The sequence below is a fragment of the Lissotriton vulgaris genome, chromosome 8 (genome assembly GCF_964263255.1).
Source record: "Lissotriton vulgaris chromosome 8, aLisVul1.2, whole genome shotgun sequence".
Taxonomy (NCBI): Eukaryota; Metazoa; Chordata; class Amphibia; order Caudata; family Salamandridae; genus Lissotriton; species Lissotriton vulgaris.
The window spans coordinates 687,954,148-687,975,695 of NC_141696.1; the positions used below are offsets into that span (position 1 = coordinate 687,954,148).

The 21,548-nt window shown below is 48.4% G+C and overlaps 1 protein-coding gene across 1 annotated transcript in view; it reads left to right on the forward strand.

Annotated features, from left to right (window-relative positions):
* The first annotated feature begins 7,933 nt into the window (after positions 1-7,933).
* Positions 7,934-21,548, forward strand: part of SMPX (small muscle protein X-linked) — a 386,156-nt gene continuing 372,541 nt past the window's right edge. The window contains exon 1 of the mRNA XM_086933367.1: positions 7,934-8,201. The gene's annotated coding sequence lies outside the window, so the exon portion shown is untranslated. The remainder of the gene's footprint in view (positions 8,202-21,548) is intronic.

Consider the following 21,548-nt stretch of genomic DNA (forward strand, 5'->3'; position numbering starts at 1 on the left):
AAGAGTTTGAGTCAGTAGCCATAATGACAATTGTAGGGCACTGGTAAAAGGACAATAAAATGATGCAGCAAAGTTATAACTTAAATTAAGGTAGGCGTGAGGTGAACACTCAAGTTCAAGTTTCAAGTTTATTTATTTATGATATCGGAACTCAATTGAGGTCCACACAAAAATTCAAACAAGCAGTAAACAATAAAATATCATAGAAAGGTATAATGTCAGTTTGTCAATATAACGGTAGGGAGCATTTAAAATAATGAAACAATTTAAAACAAAACATTTCATTTGGAGGGTTAAACATTGCTTCAATAAAATCAGAGGCTGTAAGGATACCCATTTGCAAACACATAGGTCTTAACCATTTGTGTCTAAATACCATAAGTGCCGGACATACAAAAATGACATGATACACATCCTGGGAATTGGTATTACAAAAGTCGCATATGTCGGAACGGCCATACCATTTAGATAAAAGACAATTCAAAGGGAGTAAGTTTTGCCTTAACAAAAGGATGAAACGCCGAACTCCATGGGGGAGATTCCAGGATATGTATAGCTGAGGTTTTTTCATTAGACAAAAACCACTGGAATGGAGCATTCCTCTCTTCATTTTACTCTTCCTTCTGTCTATTCTATAACCTAGCTCCCAGGAAGCTGATTTTAATATTGATTTTAATTGGACCGTGGAAAATGAAAAAAGATCTGATTCATCTAACTGTAATAATGCAACAGCTTGTCGAAAATTCCTTACAATTAGGGAATAAGCATTAAAAGTACCCAACAGTTCATTTTTTATGAGATGCCTCAACGTACCCGGCCTTCCTTTAGCTAAGTTAAATACCCAACACACCACACTCGCAACTGCTTGGGCCCAGGAACTACGCAATCCGAATTCCTGTCTCAAAGAAGACGTGGAATTCGCGGTGCTTACTGAGGTGAGGATGTGTAATATTTTTCCTTCAATGGAATCCAGAAACTCCCATCTTGTCATATCCACTATTTCTAGTCCATACATAAGGGATGCGGGGATTTTTGCTCGGAATACCTCGAGCAATATGGAGAAGTGCCTTCTACCTGTCCCCTTGTAAAGAGAAACAAGGCATTCAAACATTTTGGGGTGAGGACCAAAATTAAAATATCATCGGTGTACATTAGGCATACCATTGGGGTTCCCCCTAAAACTGGGGAAATGCCATTTTTAGATAATATTAAAGCCTGGGGGAGATCTGCTATGTATAAAGAGAACAACAAAGGAGCCAACAGGCATCCTTGTTTAAGTCCATTAATCGTGAGAATAACCCTAGATAGTCCTCTCTCTCCTCCCATTGATACTCTGCACCAAGTATCTGTATGTAGGGCAATAACTAGTCTTAACAAACTAGAGGGCATCCCTAAATCAAATAACTTACTCCACAACAAAGATCTATCCACCTTGTCAAAGGCCGTGGAGAAGTCAATAAAAGCGCTATATATATTTCCTCCACGGACTTTGATGTATTTTTCTGCCAGAATCTGGAGAGCCGTGAGATTATCCAGGGTACCATGTTGTTTCCTGAAGCCAGTCTGCTCAAGTGGTAATATTCCTTTAGAAGATACACAATCATTTAGGGAATTAAGTAAACATTCGCAAAAACCTTACCAGTGGCGTCTAGGAGGGCTATTTGTCGGTAGTTTTCAGGTAAATCTCTTGCCCCCTTTTTAAAGAGGGGAACCAATAAATTCCCTTTCCAGGAATATGGAACAATGCCACTGGTAAAGCAGAATCTAAAGACTCATCTATCATGAGGTAAAAGGCAGCAGCAAATCAGCAATGTTGTGGAAGAATAAAGAAATAGCCACATAAATATTGCAGAGCGCCATGAAAATAAGCATTGAGGAGAAAAACATGGGCAAAGGTAATATATTCCATGAAAGTGCGTATTTGCCTGGAAATTACCGCTGCAATAAGGAGACGCGATCGCGGCAACCTAAAATGGCGGCCGCCTGCGTCGCAATGCGAGGAATTGCAGGGGAAGCCAAAACAGAGGAGTCCGACGTGAAGAGACCCCGCAGGCACCGTCAAACTGCGCTCCGCATCTTCAAATGGAAGGCACAATCGCTCCGACAAGCGAAAACATCGTGGAAGAGGCTCGCATGAGGTAAAGAGGTCCGAGGTATAGCGGAGCTCATGGAGGACCCGCCATGTCACTGCGGCTTTCAAGCCACGCCCCCCTATAATTCCTTCCTTATACATATATAACTTCCATGTACTTATGTATCTTTATATTTATTGCTTAGCTTCTAATTCAGCATCTTCAATGCACTACCTTATATCTCACCATGTACCTTTCACAATATATCCTCTACCTGCACTTTGACTCATCTCAAACCTCATTCTTCTACTCTCTCCAATGCACTACCCTATTTCTCTCCCTATGCCTCTCAATATACCCTCTACCTCACTGTCTGACTCATCTCAAACCTCATTCTACTACTCTTTCCAATGCACTACGCTATCTTTCACCCTATACCTCTCTCAAAATATCCTCTACCTCCACTTGCTCACTCATCCCAAACCCTGTATAACTAGTGTGATATCCAAAATAACCCGTTCTAGACGCTTCCCTCCATTACCTCTCATTGCATCATCTTATACCTCTTTTACTATTCAGATCCCCAATCAAGCCTTTCTAAACCCTACCCTCTGACTTTTCCCTCTCCACCTCCCCATACCTCATCCCAAACCACCTCCTACTACTATGAACTCCAAAAAAGAGAACAGAAATTAGGGACCCTTCCCACTTCTATCCCTACACTATCCTTTTTTAATACAAATAACAAACTCACATGTCCACCGCTCAAATAATGTCATATTCCCTTAGAATAATTCCCCACTAATCCTTTTTGGATTCCGGAGTAGTCTGCTACTTGCTGGAAAGCACTTCAGCATCAGTGGTAGCAAGCGCTTTATAAATGCAAACCCTTCCCTCTTCTATCCCTCCAATGTCTACTGCTCAAATTAATTTCATATTTCCCTATACAAATTCACCGCTAATCCTTTTTGGGTTCTGGAGTAGCGTGCTACTCACCCAAATACACTTCATCACCTCATTAGGGCTAGCAAGCGCTATATAAATGCAAACCCTTCTATACCTCCACTATCTTTTTTTCAATACAAATAAACTCACATGTCCACGGCTCAAATTAATGTAATATTCCCCTATACTAATTCTTCACTAATCCTGATTGGTTTCCTGAGTAGCATGCTACCCACCGAAAAATGCTTCAACAAATCATCAGGGGTAGCAGTCACTATATAAATAAAAACAACAACAATAGAAGGGGGCTCCCCGTAGGGTTTCTTAATGATATAGGCAGGCCAAGGGGGGAAGAACAACTGTATAGAGAAAAATAGAAGGTACCCTGCCAGATATTTATAGAGGTCCTAGCTAGAGGATCCAATGTGATAAAATGGGGGGGTGGTTAGCCCAGAGGCTGAGGCTGCACAGGACAAAAACCAAGTCAATCCAAACAGACTCAACAACATATTTTGAAAAAATACATATTTTTTATTTTTCTCTTCTTAAATATATTCAAAAAACATACATGTATAAATTAAATAGTCAGTGATATTTAGCAAAGCACATAGCAAAGATTATTTTCAGGATTAAGATCTGCCCACACTTCAAACAAACTACCACACTCATTCACACAGGGATTTTCTAGCTACGGTAGAAACATTCAACTTTCATTCATCCATTCTTATAGTCCTGGCGTAGACAACAATAGATCTTCAATAAGTTGCCTAAAACGGGGGGTTCATCCAGGAAGATGGTATTAATACGGGCCCTGATGTGATTAGAACAGATTGCCGTATTCCTGGGAAAACGTGCCGACGCGCGTTTCGGTGAGAGGCCAATATGGCCACACCTTCGTCAGGGCCAGGGTAGTATGCTGGGCAGGGGGCAGGAGTAAAAATCTGGAAGTAAAAAGTCGTGCCTTAGTTCCGCATTTTTGATATATAAACACACAAAGACATATTTCAACATTTCATTTTCCTTGAATTACTATCACTCTAAAAAACATTTATAAGACGAGTTGATTTGATACATGCCAGGATGACATTTTTGACACTGTGCAGTGACAGACCACCTAGAAACACTCCCCAAGCTGGAATTCCCTGTTTCGTGGAATCCAAGGAAGGCAAACTGATAGCCTAAGCCAAATGAATAGTAGAGTCTAATTCACAACATCATGCAACATCATACACATATTTTATATAATCACACACTCGATTTCATCCACCTAAGACCTCTCGTATCAACCAGACAGCTTTTCATTTCTATTTTTAAAAAAAAGAAGGTTGTCGATAAGAAAAGGGAGGGATTTTTGCTAACAGAAGGGTAACCAGATCGTCTTATTTAGCCTAGAACAGATTATAGCTATTTAGAACATGATGTTATAATAGATGGTTTGCTTTTATCAGAGTTACCTGTTTGTTTTATTGGGGACGCATACGATGTAAGGACCACCTTCACCAGTTCAGGAGGGAGTGAATTCCAGTTATTACCTTAATGAAGGGGTACATTAGGTTACTACTTGCAATCCAAAATTAATTAACCTTTATAAAATGCTCATTGGAAAAAGGTATTCATTTACCAAGGTTTAAGGAATCAACTCGTGGTTCCTCCTGTAGGATTAACAAGTCAACTTGCTCAACCAAATGGGTCCTATAGGTCGGACAGCCAGGGATATCGAATAGCCGGTAACTTTTCGTCACATTTTCTAAATTTAGAGGAGACGAGGAGATTGTATTGCTATCCTTTTATCTTTAACGGAACAGTCACGCCCCACTATCAAAAATAAACTGGCAAGAAATTATACCTTCCGTTTTGTTGCTCTGTCAATTATTTTATCGTTTCTTCAATAAAGACTGCTGGTCATCAGGTATGGAGTAGGTCTTGTCACATGGTTATCTATGAAGGCTTTCGCGTTGGTAGGTAATCCTGTTAATAACATAGCACAATGAGACATACTCATTACTTCCAAGGTATCCCTGTATTGTCGTGATTAGGGCAAAAGATTTATCTAAAGTTAGTTACCTGCACTTTCTAATACTTTGCTTTCGACGCCGCGGGCAGAGTCAAACAATAAGGTCAGATATTTCTGTAGATGGTACAAACAAGGAAACAAATGGGAGAGAAGGATATAAGTAAGGGTGGCTTTTCCTGCTTGCGTGTTTTACCATTTCATAACACCGGTAATATCCTTCACTACCGGAGTCAACTTTAAAGGACTCGCTTTGTAAATTACATAGTATGGGTTTCAACCGGGCGACTAATCATTAGAGGGCAGATAGACAGAGTGAAAAACGCCCATTGCGTAGGGATTTTAAACATACCCTTTTGAAGTGTTGAACAGTAGTTCGGAGATGTGAAAACAAAGGCTATATATCGAGGATATCTACGTAGATTACAGCGTTATTGAATCGAAAACAGTGTTTACCTTAAAATAAACCCAGCCGGGCTTTTAAATAGGGATTCCACCGACATTGTTCGGAATCACGACGGAATGCCGCTCCCTCGAGTCCCTAAGCAAGGACGAGATAAATGCATCCGCCCGTTACGTAGCGGCTTTACAAGGTATTTTTAGGGACTTAAGCACGCATTAGTCGCTCTTCTGTACTTACCGTCTTGAAGTCGGTCGTTTTCGTTCGCAGGGGTTCCGCCGGCTGCCTCGGTCGGCCAATTGCGCGATACAGGACACTCGCCTGTGCACCCTTTGGTTACGTTTAAATAGGGATTATTTCGCGCTATCCTCAACTCTCCCCAGCTGTGTCCCGTATTTAGGGAACACTAAGAAAGGACTTCTCGCTGTACATATCTGGTCTCCGCCATCTTGGTAAAACCACCAACTAGCGGCCGATTTACTGCTAAGGTTCCTTTTTAATGACAGATAGACCGGTTCCGCCATCTTATGTAAACCAACCTTCCTGAAATATGATGAAAGGTGATATTATTGTAGCTAGTTAGCGAGTCCTCGCTATACCCTTTTTTTTAAAAACAGATATTGTATTCAAGAAACTAAATGGCGAAGCCTGGCTGTACCACTTTTTACAGATATTATATAAAAATAAGAGGGATACTAGCGTTAGGACCCGGGCCCTTCTATTATCCACATAAAATAATTGCACAGATTATGTCAGGTTCATTTCTATATGTTCATACTAGGTGTTAGAGTTACATCTTCTGTATAGTCAGTTTACCATATATTCCATCTAAGAATACCTTCAGTTTTCTAGTATACACACCTTCAGTTTTCTAGCATGTTCCTACAAAATTGCTTGGTGCCAGGGGCATTCTTCATTCAGCCCGTTTTTCACCCAAATACACTTCATCACCTCATTAGGGCTAGCAAGCGCTATATAAATGCAAACCCTTCTATACCTCCACTATCTTTTTTTCAATACAAATAAACTCACATGTCCACGGCTCAAATTAATGTAATATTCCCCTATACTAATTCTTCACTAATCCTGATTGGTTTCCTGAGTAGCATGCTACCCACCGAAAAATGCTTCAACAAATCATCAGGGGTAGCAGTCACTATATAAATAAAAACCCTTCCCTCTTCTCTCCCTCCACTGTCCTTTTTCAATACGAATAACAGACTAACATGTCCACTGCTCAACTGAATTTCATATTTCCCTATACTATTTCACAGCTACATCTTTTTGGGTTCTGGAGTAGTGTGCTACTCGCTGAAAAGCACTTCAACACCTCATCAGTAGTAGCAAGCACTATATAAATGCAAACCCTTCCCTCTTCTATTCCTTTACTATCCTTTTCAGTCCAAATAACAAACTAACAAGTGAACCGCTCAAATTAATTTTATATTTCCCTATACTAATTCACCACTAATCCATTTTGGATTCCGGAGTAGGATGCTACTCGCCCAAAAGCCCTTCATCACCACATCAGGGGTAGCAAGCGCAATATAAATGCAAACTTTTCCCTATTCTATCCCTCCACTATCCTTTTCAATTCAAATAACAGACTAACCACTGACATTTATTTCATATTTCACTATACTAATTCGCCACTAATCCGTTATGGGTTCCAGAGTACTGTGCTACTCACCAAAAAAGAGCTGTGACTCCTCAGGGGGAAGTAAGAATTATATAAATTAAATTACAATAATTCTAGTGGCCCAGTGTATGATTTCCCACACGTAAACTTGAAGGGGAGCTTAGAAATCCCTCAAGGTCACTTTTCATAGGTAGAGAGGATCTTACAGGAGGTGGGTGGAAGGTTAAAAGCATGTGGGAGGTCAAATGTTAAGCATATAGGATAACATGCAATGTTTGTATATGGGAGCAGCTGAGGTGGTGCGGCACAGCGTACCACTAACAACACCTTTCAGTCTCCATTAGCCTCAGGCAAACAGGAACAGGTGCTCCTTCCCTACAAATAGTGGGGGTGGTGGGTGGTCCGCCCATTCGCGTCTTTCCCGATTTGTGCCCTGGGTGCAGTGGCACTCAGTCATGTATTCATTAAATGCCCAAAATATCCACAGCTGTACAATATAATACATTTCAGTTGACTTAGAACGAACACGACTACACATCCTATAAAAAGATTGCTCCCTATAGGGAGGTGAGTTTCTATATGTTTAGCTGTCTGAAATTAGTTTAATCTGTTTCTCTTGTGCAAACGTCACACCATCCCCCAGACATCAGCATGCCCTTTGATTACTTTTGCACCAGCGCCACTTTATACGTGTGCTCTCTAGGGCCAATCCCTTAGGAGCAGATAGCGGTACAGGTAAACAAACACCTTCATCCCGAGCAGCACTGGGCAAGCAACCAGTGCGGCCTGTGCACCTGGCTGTGCTCACTGCGTCACCACTGAGGTGCTGGCTCTCCTCGAAGCCTGTCACCCGAGCTCCCACTTTCAGAGCATCGAGTCTCTCAATCGAGTGGCACAAAGTTCCGGAGCGCATCAAACTATATTTAGGAGTCGCAGCTCCCGAGCTATGAAAGGAATTCCTTTTACACTGGAGCTTCCAGGCTGAGCTGGTCTCCGAGCACCAGGGCCCGCTCTCTCGGCGTCTGTCGCGCACCCCGAACGCACTCCTGCTACCCGGCTGCTCCGAGAGAACCTCCGGCTGGTCTGCGCCGCGCCTCGACTGCCATCACTCTGAACTGCAGCAAACCGAGACGGGTAAGTCGGTGGGATGCGGGGAGAAGGGGGTGCTGGCTATCCGTGTACCTGTACACACTGGGGCAATATTTCCCCTCATGTTAGGCAGCAGTGTAACGAGGGGCATGTTCTAAACATAAATACTCGTATGACTCATAAAGTGGGTTCGTGAAATCCGAGGCGCCCCGTGCAGCAGGACGCCTGGCATCTGACACTGCGCCCTGTCGGTTACATGCCAGTCCGTTTTATGTGAATGCTGTGTATTCTTCACTGCAGTTTTCAACTAGACTTTTGGAGTCGCATTAAAAAAAAATATATATTTTCCAGAGAGTTGTAAGCATTTAGATGTGGAAGTGTTTTTTTTTTACAATTTGGTAAAGTTTACTTGACCTTTTCAGGAGATGGAACCCCTTTGTTATTATCAGCACCATTTCGGCAATTAAGCCCAAAATGAAGGGACCATCTTTTTGGTAAATACAGCGACAACTAATAGAAATGTACAGCGGAATGAAAATCACGGTATATGATGTATATAGGAGAGAATTTCCATTTTCATTTGTACTCGCGTGTGGCTATGGAGCTGGCAGGAGGAAAATAAGACGCCAGACAGCATTAATGAATAATGTTGTAAGGCCTTGTTGGGCATATACTAATAAACGGAGTAGTGAAGCGAAGACATTTACTTTATGGAAAGCTTTGAAATAATTGAGTTAAGAGGGTGACTTTTCTTCTGCGGGGTCAGGAAGACTTGACTCTAGGAAAGTATTCCCTTTGCAAAATTGTTCATTCACATGTTGTCCATTCCCCTGTCTGATACCTGTATGAATGGCACGTGATCTATTTCATCACTTCCTGTAGGCTTTGCTTTTGCAATGCATAGTGTGATGGGACTCAAAACTACCATGGTGCACTAGCGACGCATAGCAGGACGAGCACCTCTCCCATTTCTGAGTTACTGCTAGTTCTGAGCCAGTTGTTGGATATGAAAATCTGGTGGCTAAATGGTGGCCCATGGGGACGGGAACTGGTGTGGTGCCCTGATAGGACAGGCTGTAAAGACTTTACTTCCATTTACTTGGTTTCTCTGCAGAGGGGTCAAGGTTTGGATGGGCATTCAGTTTTTTTTTTTAAGACAAACGGTCCCAAACTTTATTTAGTTTCACAGATAATTCAGTAGTTATTCATACAGTGTCATAACAATGCATTATTGTTGCAAACGGCACAAAGCAAATAGTACATGGTGACATTTCGGTCATACATGAGTGAAAATAAACATTGGCTGATGGAAGTGCATTAGTCCATAAGTGACGGTACCAGGAAATGTCTCATGACGCAGTGCTCGCGGGTCGTAGCACTGCAGAAGGACCAGCGTGGTCTCGGGGGCCAACAGTTATTGTCCGGAGTTGAGTTCCCTGATCAGCACTGTAGCGGGTAGAGGCGGTGCCATACCCTCTGCTGTTGCATGGGTCGCTAGGTGCCCGTTCCCTGACCACGGATACACCCAGCCTGCTGTATGCGAGACGCGAACAGGGAAGGGGGGGCCAGCAGTATCATGAGTACAGTATGAACAGCTTCTGTGTCAACCAAAAGATATAACGGGGGAGCATAATACAAGGGGAGGGGGAAAACCTGTCAATAACTGTTGGACTTGCATTTTCGTGGGTGGTAGTGTATCTAAAACTCTAGCTGTGTATGGTGCATCCTATGTGGGTCGCGCGGGGGCGGGGACAATTGGAGAGGTGGTGTCGCTGCAGCCGCAGGGCGAGGGGGGGGGCAAAGGGCAGGGGGGAGGGAGGGGGGAAGCGGCAGGGGGACATCTGTCGTGCGAGGTCTCAAGTAGCCAGGGGGGGGGGGTGGCGGCCACGCCTGTGCCAGGCGTGGGCAGCAGGTGATTGGGCCCTTGCTATTCTGTGTCGGGACGGCACTCAATGCCAGAGCGAGTAGTGTAGCATCCCAGTCTTGGGCTATCGGGTATTTCCGTAGGCCAGCGGTCTCCTCCCTGTGTAGAGACACACTCTCCGCACAAGCCCAGTTGCTAAGAGAGCAGCGCCAGTCCGCAGGGCGCGGCGGGGCAGCATTTTTCCATCGTCTGGTGATAAGGCGTTTGGCCGTAATGAGGCCCAAGTCCCAGAAACGCTCCGGCAGTTTAGTCTGCTTGGTTCTCTTGTAGAGTCCCAGTAAGCATACTTCCCACGTCTTGGGGAGGGTGACGCCTGTTGCCGCCGTCAGCATGTCTGCGACCGCCGACCAGTACGGGGTGAGATGAGCGCAGCTCCAGAGTGCATGTAGGAAGCCGGAGTCCAGGAGGCCACATCTGGGACAAGCTGACGAAGTGAGTCCAAAGTAGCAATTCAGCTTATTTGGAGTTAGGTATGCGCGGTGGATGATATAATATTGGATAATTTTAAATCGCGCGTTGCGGGGGACAACTCTGGCGCCTGCTAATACAGCGGCCCACTGCTTGTCCGTCCAGTCCGTGCCTCGGTCGTTCGCCCATTTCTCCCTCAGTCGTTGAGAGGAGAATTGAGTATGACTGTGTAGGGCTTGCGCAAGCCAATGCACAATGTGGGACCCATTGCCCATCACATGTAAGTACTGGATGAGCAGATGGGTGGGTGGCTCATGGCTAAGATCACCCCATGTCTTTGTCAACTCATGCAGGAGTCTGGCGTGTGCTAGGAATTGACCCACCGGCAGCTCTGTGTCCGCGGCCAAGGCCTTGAAGGTCAGTAGCTCTCCGTCGCTATATAGGCCGCTCAAGTCATCCAAGCCTGCCGCAGTCCAGCTGCGCAGTTCGGTTGAGGACAGCGTGTCAGCGCCCAAGGGAGTCCCCAGCAGAGGTAGGTTCGGGGCATAGGGCACCGTGTGTTTGGTGAGCTTGAGGCTCCGTGCGAAGCACCGTTTTGCTACCGCCACATGCACCTGCGTGGGAGGTCGGCCCTGTGTTAGGGGGTGGAAGAGCGTTATTGCCTGTACAGTAGATAGGATGGTGTCGGCGGTGGCCGTGTCCATCAGATTCTTACCGCTCAGCCAGTAGGCTACCCATTGCAGCTGCGCTGCTAAGTAGTAGAGCTCCTGATCGGGGACCGCTAAGCCTCCGGCGTCTGTGGCTGCGTATAGGGTCTTCAGCGCCACCCGGGGTCTCCCCTTATTCCAAATAAGGCGTCTGGTGAGGGTTTCCAATCCCTTAAATATGCGCGCCGGCACATACACTGGCAGGTTGGTGTAATAATAGAGGAGCCGGGGGAGCATTATCATCTTGGTTAGAGCCACTCTTGCCGGCACATTAAGTGGGAGGGAGTTCCAAAACGTGACCTGGGCCGTAAGCGAGGATATCGCTCTCAATAGGTTACCCTCTAGGAGACCCACTGGGTCCCGATAAATTAAGATCCCTAGGTACCGGAATACCGTCGGGTGCCATCGGAGCGTCTCACCCATCATGCGCACATCGCACTGTGGCATCTCGCCATCGAATGCATAGGCGCCCGACTTGGCCCAGTTAACGTGGAGCCCTGACATGTCTCCAAATGTCCGAAAGATGTCCGTGATTGCCGTAGGAATGCGCGTGAGGTCCCTAACATAAAGTAATAAATCGTCGGCATACAGAGACACCGAGTGGATGCCATCCGCTAGCGGGATGCCCCAGGCGATTCCGGAGACGCGGAGCATTTCCGCCAGTGGTTCCATCTCTAAGGCGAATAATATAGGGGAGAGGGGGCAGCCCTGCCTAGTACCTCTCCCGATGTGGATCCTGTCGGAGAACAACCGTCCAGTCCGGACCCGGACTTCGGGCGCTCGATAGAGGAGTCCCACCATCTGGACGTAGGCGTCGCCCAGCTCGTACTTCTCGAGGACTCGGAGGAGATATGGCCATTCCACCGAGTCGAACGCCTTTTCCAGGTCAAGCACGATGCACCCCGAGCGTGGCCAGGCCGGGATTGCATATCGCTGGACTCTGAAAAAGCGGCGTAGATTGTAGGATGTGCTCCGGGTGGGTACGAAGCCATTCTGATCAGAGTGTACCAAAGCGGGGATCAGTGGTGCAAGCCTCCGGGCCAGCGCCGCTGCGAGTATTTTATAATCGGTGTTGAGGAGCGCTAACGGTCTATACGAACCGAGTTCGTTCGCTTCCCTACCCGGTTTCAGCAGGGAGACCACGTTAGCTGCATTTAGGGACGCTGGGAGTTCAGCGTCTTCCGACGCTGCCTTATACATTTTCAGCAGTTCTGGTATCAACACCAGCGAGTAGGCTTTAAAGAATTCCGCCGGGAGTCCGTCAGGGCCCGGCGCCTTGCAATTGGAGAGGGAGAAAATCACCTCCCGCAGTTCCTCGCCGGTGAGTGCGGCACCTAGTTCCGCTTGTTGGGCAGCGGTGGCAGTCGGGAGCTGTAATGTCGCTAGGTAGTCTGTGATCTCTACCACTGTGGCCCGCAACCGTGTGCTGTACAAGGATTTGTAGTGCGATGTGAATGCTTCATGGATCTGCGTCTGGGTGTAAACCTCAATGCCCTGGGCCGTACGGATTGATAGGACTGATGCAGATTGTGCGTCTTGCCGTACCAACCACGACAGTAACCTGCCGGGCTTGTCACCTGCGTTGTGGGTGCGCGCGGAGTGTGCTGCGAAGTTAACGTTCTTTAGGCGCTCCATCAATACGGCGTGGCCTGCCCTAGCCGAGATCAGTCGGGAATCATCGCCCCCCGTTGCCTCCCGCTCCCTGTCTAACAGTTCCTCCTCCGCCCGCGTCAACTCTCTTTCCACCTGTCTGCGCAGGCCCGCCTGTACGCCGAGGCAGTTTCCCCGGGTCACCGCCTTGAAGGCGTCCCACTCGGTCCTCGGGGAGGAGGTCGAGTCAGCATTGTCCTCGAAATATTGTAAGATCTTCCCGGATATCTCCTCTCGGAATGTGGTGTCAAGCAGGAGATCCGGTTGTAGGCGCCATGTGGGTATGGGCGGATGCGGGTGGCTCCATCCATATACCAGCGTGTGTGGGTTATGGTCCGAGTGCGTCCGGCCCAGGTAGCCAGTGTCTGTCACGGAGGGGATCAGGTCACGGGACAACATGTATCTGTCCAACCTGACGTGTAAGGAGTGGGCTCCCGAGTAGTAGGAATACACCCGGGCAGTGGGGTTTCTGACGCGCCAGGCATCTCGTAAGTTCCATTGTGTTGCCCAGTCAAGCAGCGCCCTGGAGGTTGTCTGCACTGGGGCGAGTGCCGCTGGGGGGGACGAGCGGTCAAGGGAGGCATCTAACACGCAGTTGTAATCCCCGCCTATCATCAGGGGTACGTCTGGCCAGGTCGCAATTACCGCCGATAACCGCGTGAAGAATTTCCCCTGGTCTACATTAGGTGCGTATATGGAGGCTATGACAATCTGTTGCCCGTCTAGTCTGCCCTGTATGAAGACATAGCGCCCCTCAGTGTCAATAGTGCTGTGTGTCAGTGCAAACGGAACTCCGGGCCGAACCCAGATCAGGGTCCCTCGCGCAAATGCTGAAAAGGTGGTGGCTATTATCTGTCCTCTCCACCTACGGCGAAGCGCGGCCACCTCGGCAGCGACCAGGTGTGTCTCCTGCAGTAGTGCAATCTGGATCTGATGTCTCTTAAGATATGAGTACACCTGGTATCTACGCGAGGGTGTGTGCATGCCCCTAACATTCCAGGTGCAGAATTTAATCGTAGCCATCATGGTATTTATTGCGCCCAGGTGCCCATCCCTCCCCCCCCGGCCCCCAACCCACCCCGCCCATACCCGCACAGCAGCAGCAAGCAGTGAACATTTTATCCCCCCGCCCTCTCCCACAGACCCAAGGATGCACACAGTTGCATTTCAGTGCCAATACAAGTCTCAAAACGAAGAACCAGAACATAAACATAATACCAAAAGGGTAACAACAAAACGTGTCACCACCCAAACGCTCTATCGAGCTCAATCAATCCGTGAGTTCAATGGGGGGATGACTAAATACAGCACTTGGATAGAACAAGGTAGTTCGTAACGCCAAGAGAGCTGTGGAGGCTCCCCTCCACGGGCATTGGGCCGTAAGGGCACCAGGAGCCAGTGTCAATGTCCGCAGACAGGTCGGAGTTCCCAATGTCACTGGGCCTGGACGGTCAGTCCCATGGCAGGACCATGTTTTACATTCCCTCCGGGAGGGGCACTCACCTCCAGGGGTCCGTCCACCCCTTCAATGGTATGGTCCCGGTGGCCCTCCAATGAAATAGCTTCAACTCTCCACCCGGTGCCACGGCGACTCCGCGGTAGCCCGGTGGATGGGGGGGTCAGAGGACAGAGGAGATAGGACATACCCCGAGGGTGGGGGCGTACATGTCTGTCGGGGTCGCCCGGGATTCTGGGGTGGGCCCTCGATCGGGCCATCCTCGGAGGTGAGTTGGCCATTCCGTTATGTTGGTTGCAGTGATCTAGCCAGAGCTAGGCTGGGGAGGGTTTCTCATGCTATCAGATCAGATGTTTGGGGTGTGACGTCTGGCAGGCCCTCCGGGTTCGAGTCATCCGGCAATCCGTACATGTAGTCGTCGTCCTCGCTCCCGCGTGATCGCGGGCTGGCGTTGGAGATCAGGATAGGCTATTGTGACCCGCTGATCTCAGCTGTTATGCGGACGGCCTCCAGTTGTTCATTCTGCTTCTGCTCCGGGTGGGGCCAATTTCTGCTTCCACGGCCGGGGACCCGGCCCTTGAGTTGCGTCGTTGTCTCCGCCTGCGCGTGCCTCGGTTCCGGCGTTGCTCCATTGGTGCGGGTCCGGGGTCCGTGTCCACTCCTGAATCTAACCAGGCCGCTGCCGCCTCCGGGGTGTCGAAAAAGTGGGTCTTGTCCTGTGCCACCACTCAGAGTCGTGCCGGGAATAGCAATGAATACTTGAGAGCCAGGAGTCTGAGCCGCTGTTTCACCGCGAGGAAGGATTGGCGTCTCCGTTGAACCTGTATGGTGTAATCAGGGAAGAACATCACTTTGGCGTTGTCCACCTGTATGTTTGACAGTTTCCGTGTTTCGCGGAGGATGGCGTCCCGGTCTCGGTAGTTCAGCACTTGCATGAGCATTGGTCTCGGGTTGGAGCCCTCGGGGGTGGGCGGGATGGTACTCTGTGCTCCCTCTCCACTACAAAGTGTGGTGACAGCGTGCCCTCCGGTAGTAGCTCTCTTAGCCAGGTCTCCATGTGTTCCGCCGTCTCTCTCCGTTCCCATCGTTCCGGCAGACCCACTATGCGTACGTTGTTCCTTCTGGCCCGTCCCTCCGCCTCCTCCGCTCTATCCTCGAGGAACTCCACTCGGTTGAGCAGGTCTCGGACGTGCTTGTCCGTCTGTGCCAACTTGGGTGTGGTCTCCGCCACCGTATGTTCCAGAGACGTTGTGCGGTCGGATAGTTTCTTGTGGTCTGCTCGGAGGAGTGTCAGGTCCACAGCTACCTTATCAATCCTGTTCTCCAGTGACGTACGGGTCAGCTGCATGGACTCCTCCAGGCGCTCCATGGCTGCCAGCATAGTGTCCAGTTTTGAGGCCGTGTGGTCAGCTTCTGTGGACTTCACCATTTTGCCTTTTCCCAGTGGCCCTCCGGTGCCAGTCTTCGCCCTGGTTCCCTCTGACATGAGGGTGGTCTGCGCAGCTGGGCGGTCAAGCGAGTATGCCCTCGTAGTGCGCAGTGTTGGGGCTCGTGAGTGTGAGTCTCTCAGCCAGGCTCTCTGCGTCACCCGTGGCGGATGGCGCGTGGTCCGTGGGTGGGGGGGTGGGGGCTGCCTCACCGCAGGGTTCCAGGATTCTGTGTCTTGGCACTGCCTGGAGAGGTCGGGGTGATCGTGGAGTGGCCGGTATGAGATCCCCCAAGGTGTGCCAGCCCGTGCCGGGAGCGTCCGTGTTGCAATTGTTTCTCGGTTGCACTATGCGTCGGCCTGCCAGGTTGGATCTCCAGATCTCTCCGACTGTGTCTGTCCTCAGGGCCTGGGAAGGCGTACCGCGCTGGGAGATGCCAGGTGTCACCAGGCGCCACGTGGGGGCCCCGTATAGCTCAGTGGCAGTCCGATATAGGCGGCGTGTGCTCAGTGTCCGCTCCTGTACCAGTCAGGGGATTCTCCCAGGGTCGGGCCGGTCGGCAGGGGGTCAGCGCAACGTGGTTCCAGCTTGCGCGTAGCGTGGCCTGGACCCCTCGGTGTCAGATAGGTCCGGCGTCGACCAGGAACGGCATCCAGGCAGTGGACGGGTGCAGGGGCCCAGAGGGGTCGGGCCATGTGGCCTCCGGTGCTGGTCGGCTGGGTCCAGGGGAGACGGTGTCTGCGTGGGCCCTGCTATAGCCGGGCCCGGTGATCTTCCGGTGTCCGCCAAGTCCGGCCGGGTGGCTCCCACGCTGGTGGCCGAGGCGGGCTGGCGTCACTGCCCGCCACGGGCCGGCGCGGCCTGGTTACCGGCAGCTCCCGGGGCCCACGAGTGGCAGGGTCGTCGGGTGGATTGGGTTCCGTGGTGTGGGTTCCTCCCCTTGGCTAGGCTCGTGTTGGGGCGACGGGCGTGCAAGGGGTTCCAGGGGACTAGGCCTCCCAGTATCCGTTTCGGGCCGCCATGACCCAGGGGCGATGGCGCCAGAGTGGGTTCCCAAACAGTCCCACGCACTCACCCCTCGGCTCACACGGAGCTTGGCGGGCCGTCCCTCGAAGTGGCTGGCAGGGCAGGCTGTGTTTATGGGTAGTCGTGGGTCCCGTCGGCAAGCTGAATGTTCGGATCTGGGGCCCTTGTGAAGCCGGGCCGCTGGGGAGTGTCCGGCGTGCAGGTCTCCGTTCCCCGGTCAGTTGCGGCGCAGAGGCCACATGTGCTGCGGCCTACCTCGCAAGGCCGGATCCCCGGCCTCAGGTGACTGGGGTCGCCGACCGGAAGTGCGCTCTGGGCGGCCAGCTGCCGGGGCCGCCGCCGGTCGGAGGGTCAGGTGCTCCGATTCTTCCAAAAATCGTCCTGGTGGTGGATCAGGGTCCCGGGGGCACTCGGTTTGGGTTTGGGCCCGGTACCCCTAGAAATGAAGGAGAAAAGGCCCGTGGTGGGGGAGCCTCTCACGGAGCTCAGCCCGGGCACGTCCTCTCACATCTCGTGCTTGGCCACGCCCCCCTTGGATGGGCATTCATATTGTACTATGTGGTTCTCAACCTTTTGACTTCTGGAGACCCCACTTAATCATTACTGGAACCAGGGGACCCCCGCTGAATCATTATTAGAATCCAGAGCCCACCCCCCTGATTGAGTCATTACTTGAAGCCGGGAACCCTGGTTTATGCATTGTCGATGATTTGAACTGCAAAACAAAAACCACAAAATACAGAAACAAGCATTCATTAAAAAAATACACACATAATGATACATTTTATTGAATTCGATAACATATATAAATATTTAAAAAAATGTAATTTTAATAGAAAGGTTGGAACTTTTCTAAATTCAATTGAGTCCACTCATCATCCATGCTATATTCTGTTTGATGCACCTGCACTGCTCCCATGAATCAATCAGGAGACTAATTTCATTTTCAGTCTTCAATTTCAAATTCCTTCACATTTACAGCACATTGTAAAATTTTAAATTGTACATTTTACGTTTTTATTTATATACAGTTTATTAATCTGTTAATATAATTTAATTTCCTAAGTAGTTGCTGACCCCCCGAGGAGGCTTCACGGACCTCCAGGCGTCCCCGCACAACAGGTTGGGAACCACTATACTGAGCTAACTCCCAGTGCATTGCGGTTTTCTAGACCAAAGTGAGTGAGGGAACCTGCAGAGTGTGCCACTACTAAAAGATAGGCCTTGGGGTGTTCGCAGTGCTGCAATATTGGCATCTTGACAGGGTTGTCTGTTCAGATCCTGGTTCTGCACCTGCTCTAGAAATAGAAGGAAAGAGTCACGTTCCAAGGCTGTACGTTCAGTTCACTGTCACAAAATTCACATGAAGTACAGAGCTGACGAAAACACACCATTATCACTTATTTACAAATAACAACCATTCCATAGAGAAATTTGGTGCGCAAAAAGGGTCGGCAGGCCTCCTTCACCAGTGTCTAATTGTTGGCCAGTGCTCAGGGGAGAATGTGCCTGTGATACTGAATCAGGCAGTGGAGGCTGCCTGGGGTGTCTCTGACTGTTTGTCCGAAGATACATTTTAAAGTTCTAGCCTAGAAACAGCTTTATGCGTCTCACTTATCATTTTTTTCCAAATAATTCCTAATGAAATACATATGCATACATACAAGTGCTTTTGGTCGGCCTTCTTTTTTTTAATAATCTTTTCAAGTGACCTTCACATTTTTCTTCTACCTAACATAGCTTGAGAATGGGGCCTAGGGTCAGACCCAATCAGCCATTGCCTGTCTTCACTGTCCATTTTGCTTGTGCACATCTGACTAAAAAGTCTGTCAATGCTGGGCCCTGTACTAGCCATGTGCGGGCTAATCCATCCTTATCAGCTTTTGCCATGGCCAGAGCAGTGGGTTGGGAGTGCGCTCAGCCACAAGGATCTAACCCTGCTGTTACTCCTAGGGACCATGAAGCCACACATCGTATACAGGAAGAAAGCCCCCTTCATCAAAATCTGTATTACCAAACTTGCCTCCTGAAGCTAAGCCTTACGTAGTGATACTGGGCAATGTGCCTCCTCTTGTGGCTGATACATCCAAGAGCTTTTCTCAAATAAAGACCATAGTTGTGCACTGGTTGGGCATAAACACTACTTGTGGGACTCAAGTAGGAGGCTATTACAACATGGTTTGCATGCTCAACTGGCTTGGTACAGGAGAAAGAAACCTAGATGGCGATTATGTGATCATTAACTTCAACAGACCACATGTGGCAGGGAAGATTTTAGCCTCTATCAGGCCCCCCCCACCTTTGAATGGCCCTGTTTTTTTTCCTGGCACTCCCATTGGGCTTTTTTTTCTATAAATCAGCAGTTGGTGTTTCTCAATAAGACCAATGGCAAATTCTGAATCAGTGGTTTGATATCGGCACGTGGCGGCTTGGTCCGGTTTGAACCTGGCTCCACCGGATTTAGTATTTTCAAATAGATTTTCCCCTTTATCCTTATTGGCTGCATGTGATTGACTAACGGGGCCACACAGTGGAACACTCAAGAAGAGAAAGTGGGGATGGTCCCCTCTCCTCAACCAAATGAAGGTCTGATGGACATCAGTAATGGGGAGGGCTTCAACTTCATCAGCTGGAATATTGCCTGTAATGCGGGGAAGTCTAGCGATCTAAAATGGTTGACCTTTATTAGAGGATTCATTGTAATTTGCCTCCAGGAGACTTGGGCTACTGTGAGCAGCTATTTTGTAGAGGGGTATAAAACTTTTTGAGTGCTAGCATTAGAATCTGTGGCGTGTAGACCAAAGGGAGGGCTGGTCATCTCTGTTTCACTGGTAATCAAAGGAAAGTTTGAAAGTGTTATTCTCTGGTGTTCCCACTCTGCAGGCTATAACATTTTCCTCAGGCTCAAACAATTTGTCATTGGTACATTTTTATAATGCCAAATCTCTCCTGTGGGAGGCCTGTAGCATTTATAGTTTGTGCTCATTTCTTAGGAACTTAAAAGGTGTTAAAGTGTCAACTGTACATATCGTGAAGGCAGGGGATTATAATGTTCACCTGTGTGGGGATCCAAGGATAAATCTGGATCAAAATGTTGGTTGCCCTATAACGTCTGGTATACACCTAGAACACAGCCTACAGGGCACAAGCCCAAAAGCATTTCTAAGTGAATTTAATTTGGGTAATTTAAGGATAACATGCCCTTGATCAGAAATTACATTAACCCAACTTTTGAAGTGAGAATTGTGAGTCTTTAATAGATTTCGCTTTAGTCTCCTCGTCATTTTTTTCTCACATTTCTGATTTTGGGATACCGATGAGCATTTTCAGTATTTATAATCCAGTGTGTATCTCAATTTGTTTGTCTTCACTGATCCAAAACTCCAGGATACATGCTATTGGGACAACGAAGGCGGTACGTGGGGGTAGGAGACTTAGGCAGTCCCAGGTTAGACCTGATGACTTCTATAATTCTTTGTACTCCAGATGTAAAAGGGAGTTTGCTATTTGTACATCAAATACATATAACCTGTGCAATATCTTTGGGTCCTTTATAGTGATCTCTAATGTTGTATATAGCTTATTAGTAGTACAAGTATCCTGGAAACACAACAAGACTCCTAGATGGTTTGATTCTGGTTGTTCCAAATCATCAAGGGATCTCAAGAAAGTTTTGAGTATTAAAGCCAAGGACTCAGCCCTTGTCGAAACCTGTCACAATCTGTAGAAACAGGAACAGGCAACGTGTAAAAATGACCTAAGGGAGGAGGCTTGGTTTGATCTGAAGAGGACGGGCACCCTGTAAAGCAGTTCAAAATGTTGGGGTATTATTAAAGATCCTCTTTTTGGCCTGGAGGTGGCAGCCCCTATAGAGGCACACATTACTGAAGACTCATGGGCGGCCTATTTTGAGGTAACATACAATATAGTCTGTGTGGAATCTGGAGAAAGGGAGTGTGAGTTGGAAGGAACAGCCACCCTGGCCTTTTCTCATGAGAAAGTAGAAAAGGGCATTATGGGCCTATCAAAAAGTAAAGGGCCAGGACCTAATGGATACCGCCTGTCTTTATGCAAATGATGCTGGGGTTTGGGGCCCCATTCTGACAGCTCTTATCAATGCTGCGCTGAGGACAGGATCACCACAGTCATGGGCTCTGACTAATATGGTGCCCATATTTAAAATGGGGGATAGAGCTAGCCCTCACTGCTATAGGCCTATATCCCTACTTGACTCTGCAGGAAAGGTCATGAGGCATCTTCTTCTAGACAGACTTTCTGCATGGCCTGGGGAAAATTAAGTGCTATCCAAAGTTCAGTGTGGTTTTCGGGCAGGTAGGTCAACTGTAGACCAGTGTTTGCATTTGTACCTGGTCTTAAGTAAATACACAGTAGCATGCCCCAGTTCCATACACCTAGGATTCATGGACGTCTCACCCGCACTTTGTCGAGTCAAAAGGTCAAAACTTTGGCAGATTATGCTGAATATGAGGGTGGATCAGGACATTGTTTTGTTCCTAAGAGACATTCACAAAGATACCGAGGCTTCAGTTCGATTCTCTAAAAACCTACAGTGTTCACGTCACATTAGTATTACAAGAGGAGTACAACAGGGTTGGATTTTAGTCCCTTTTCTCTTTAATCGATATGTTAACAGCCTAGAGAAGGCCCTGGTTGATATAAAAGCAGATTGGCTGTAAGGGGGTCATGTAGCCTACCAGGGTTACTTTCTGCCGATGACACAGTTCTTATGGCCTAACCGCCAAGGGCTTGCAGTCGCTGCTGAACTCCTTTACT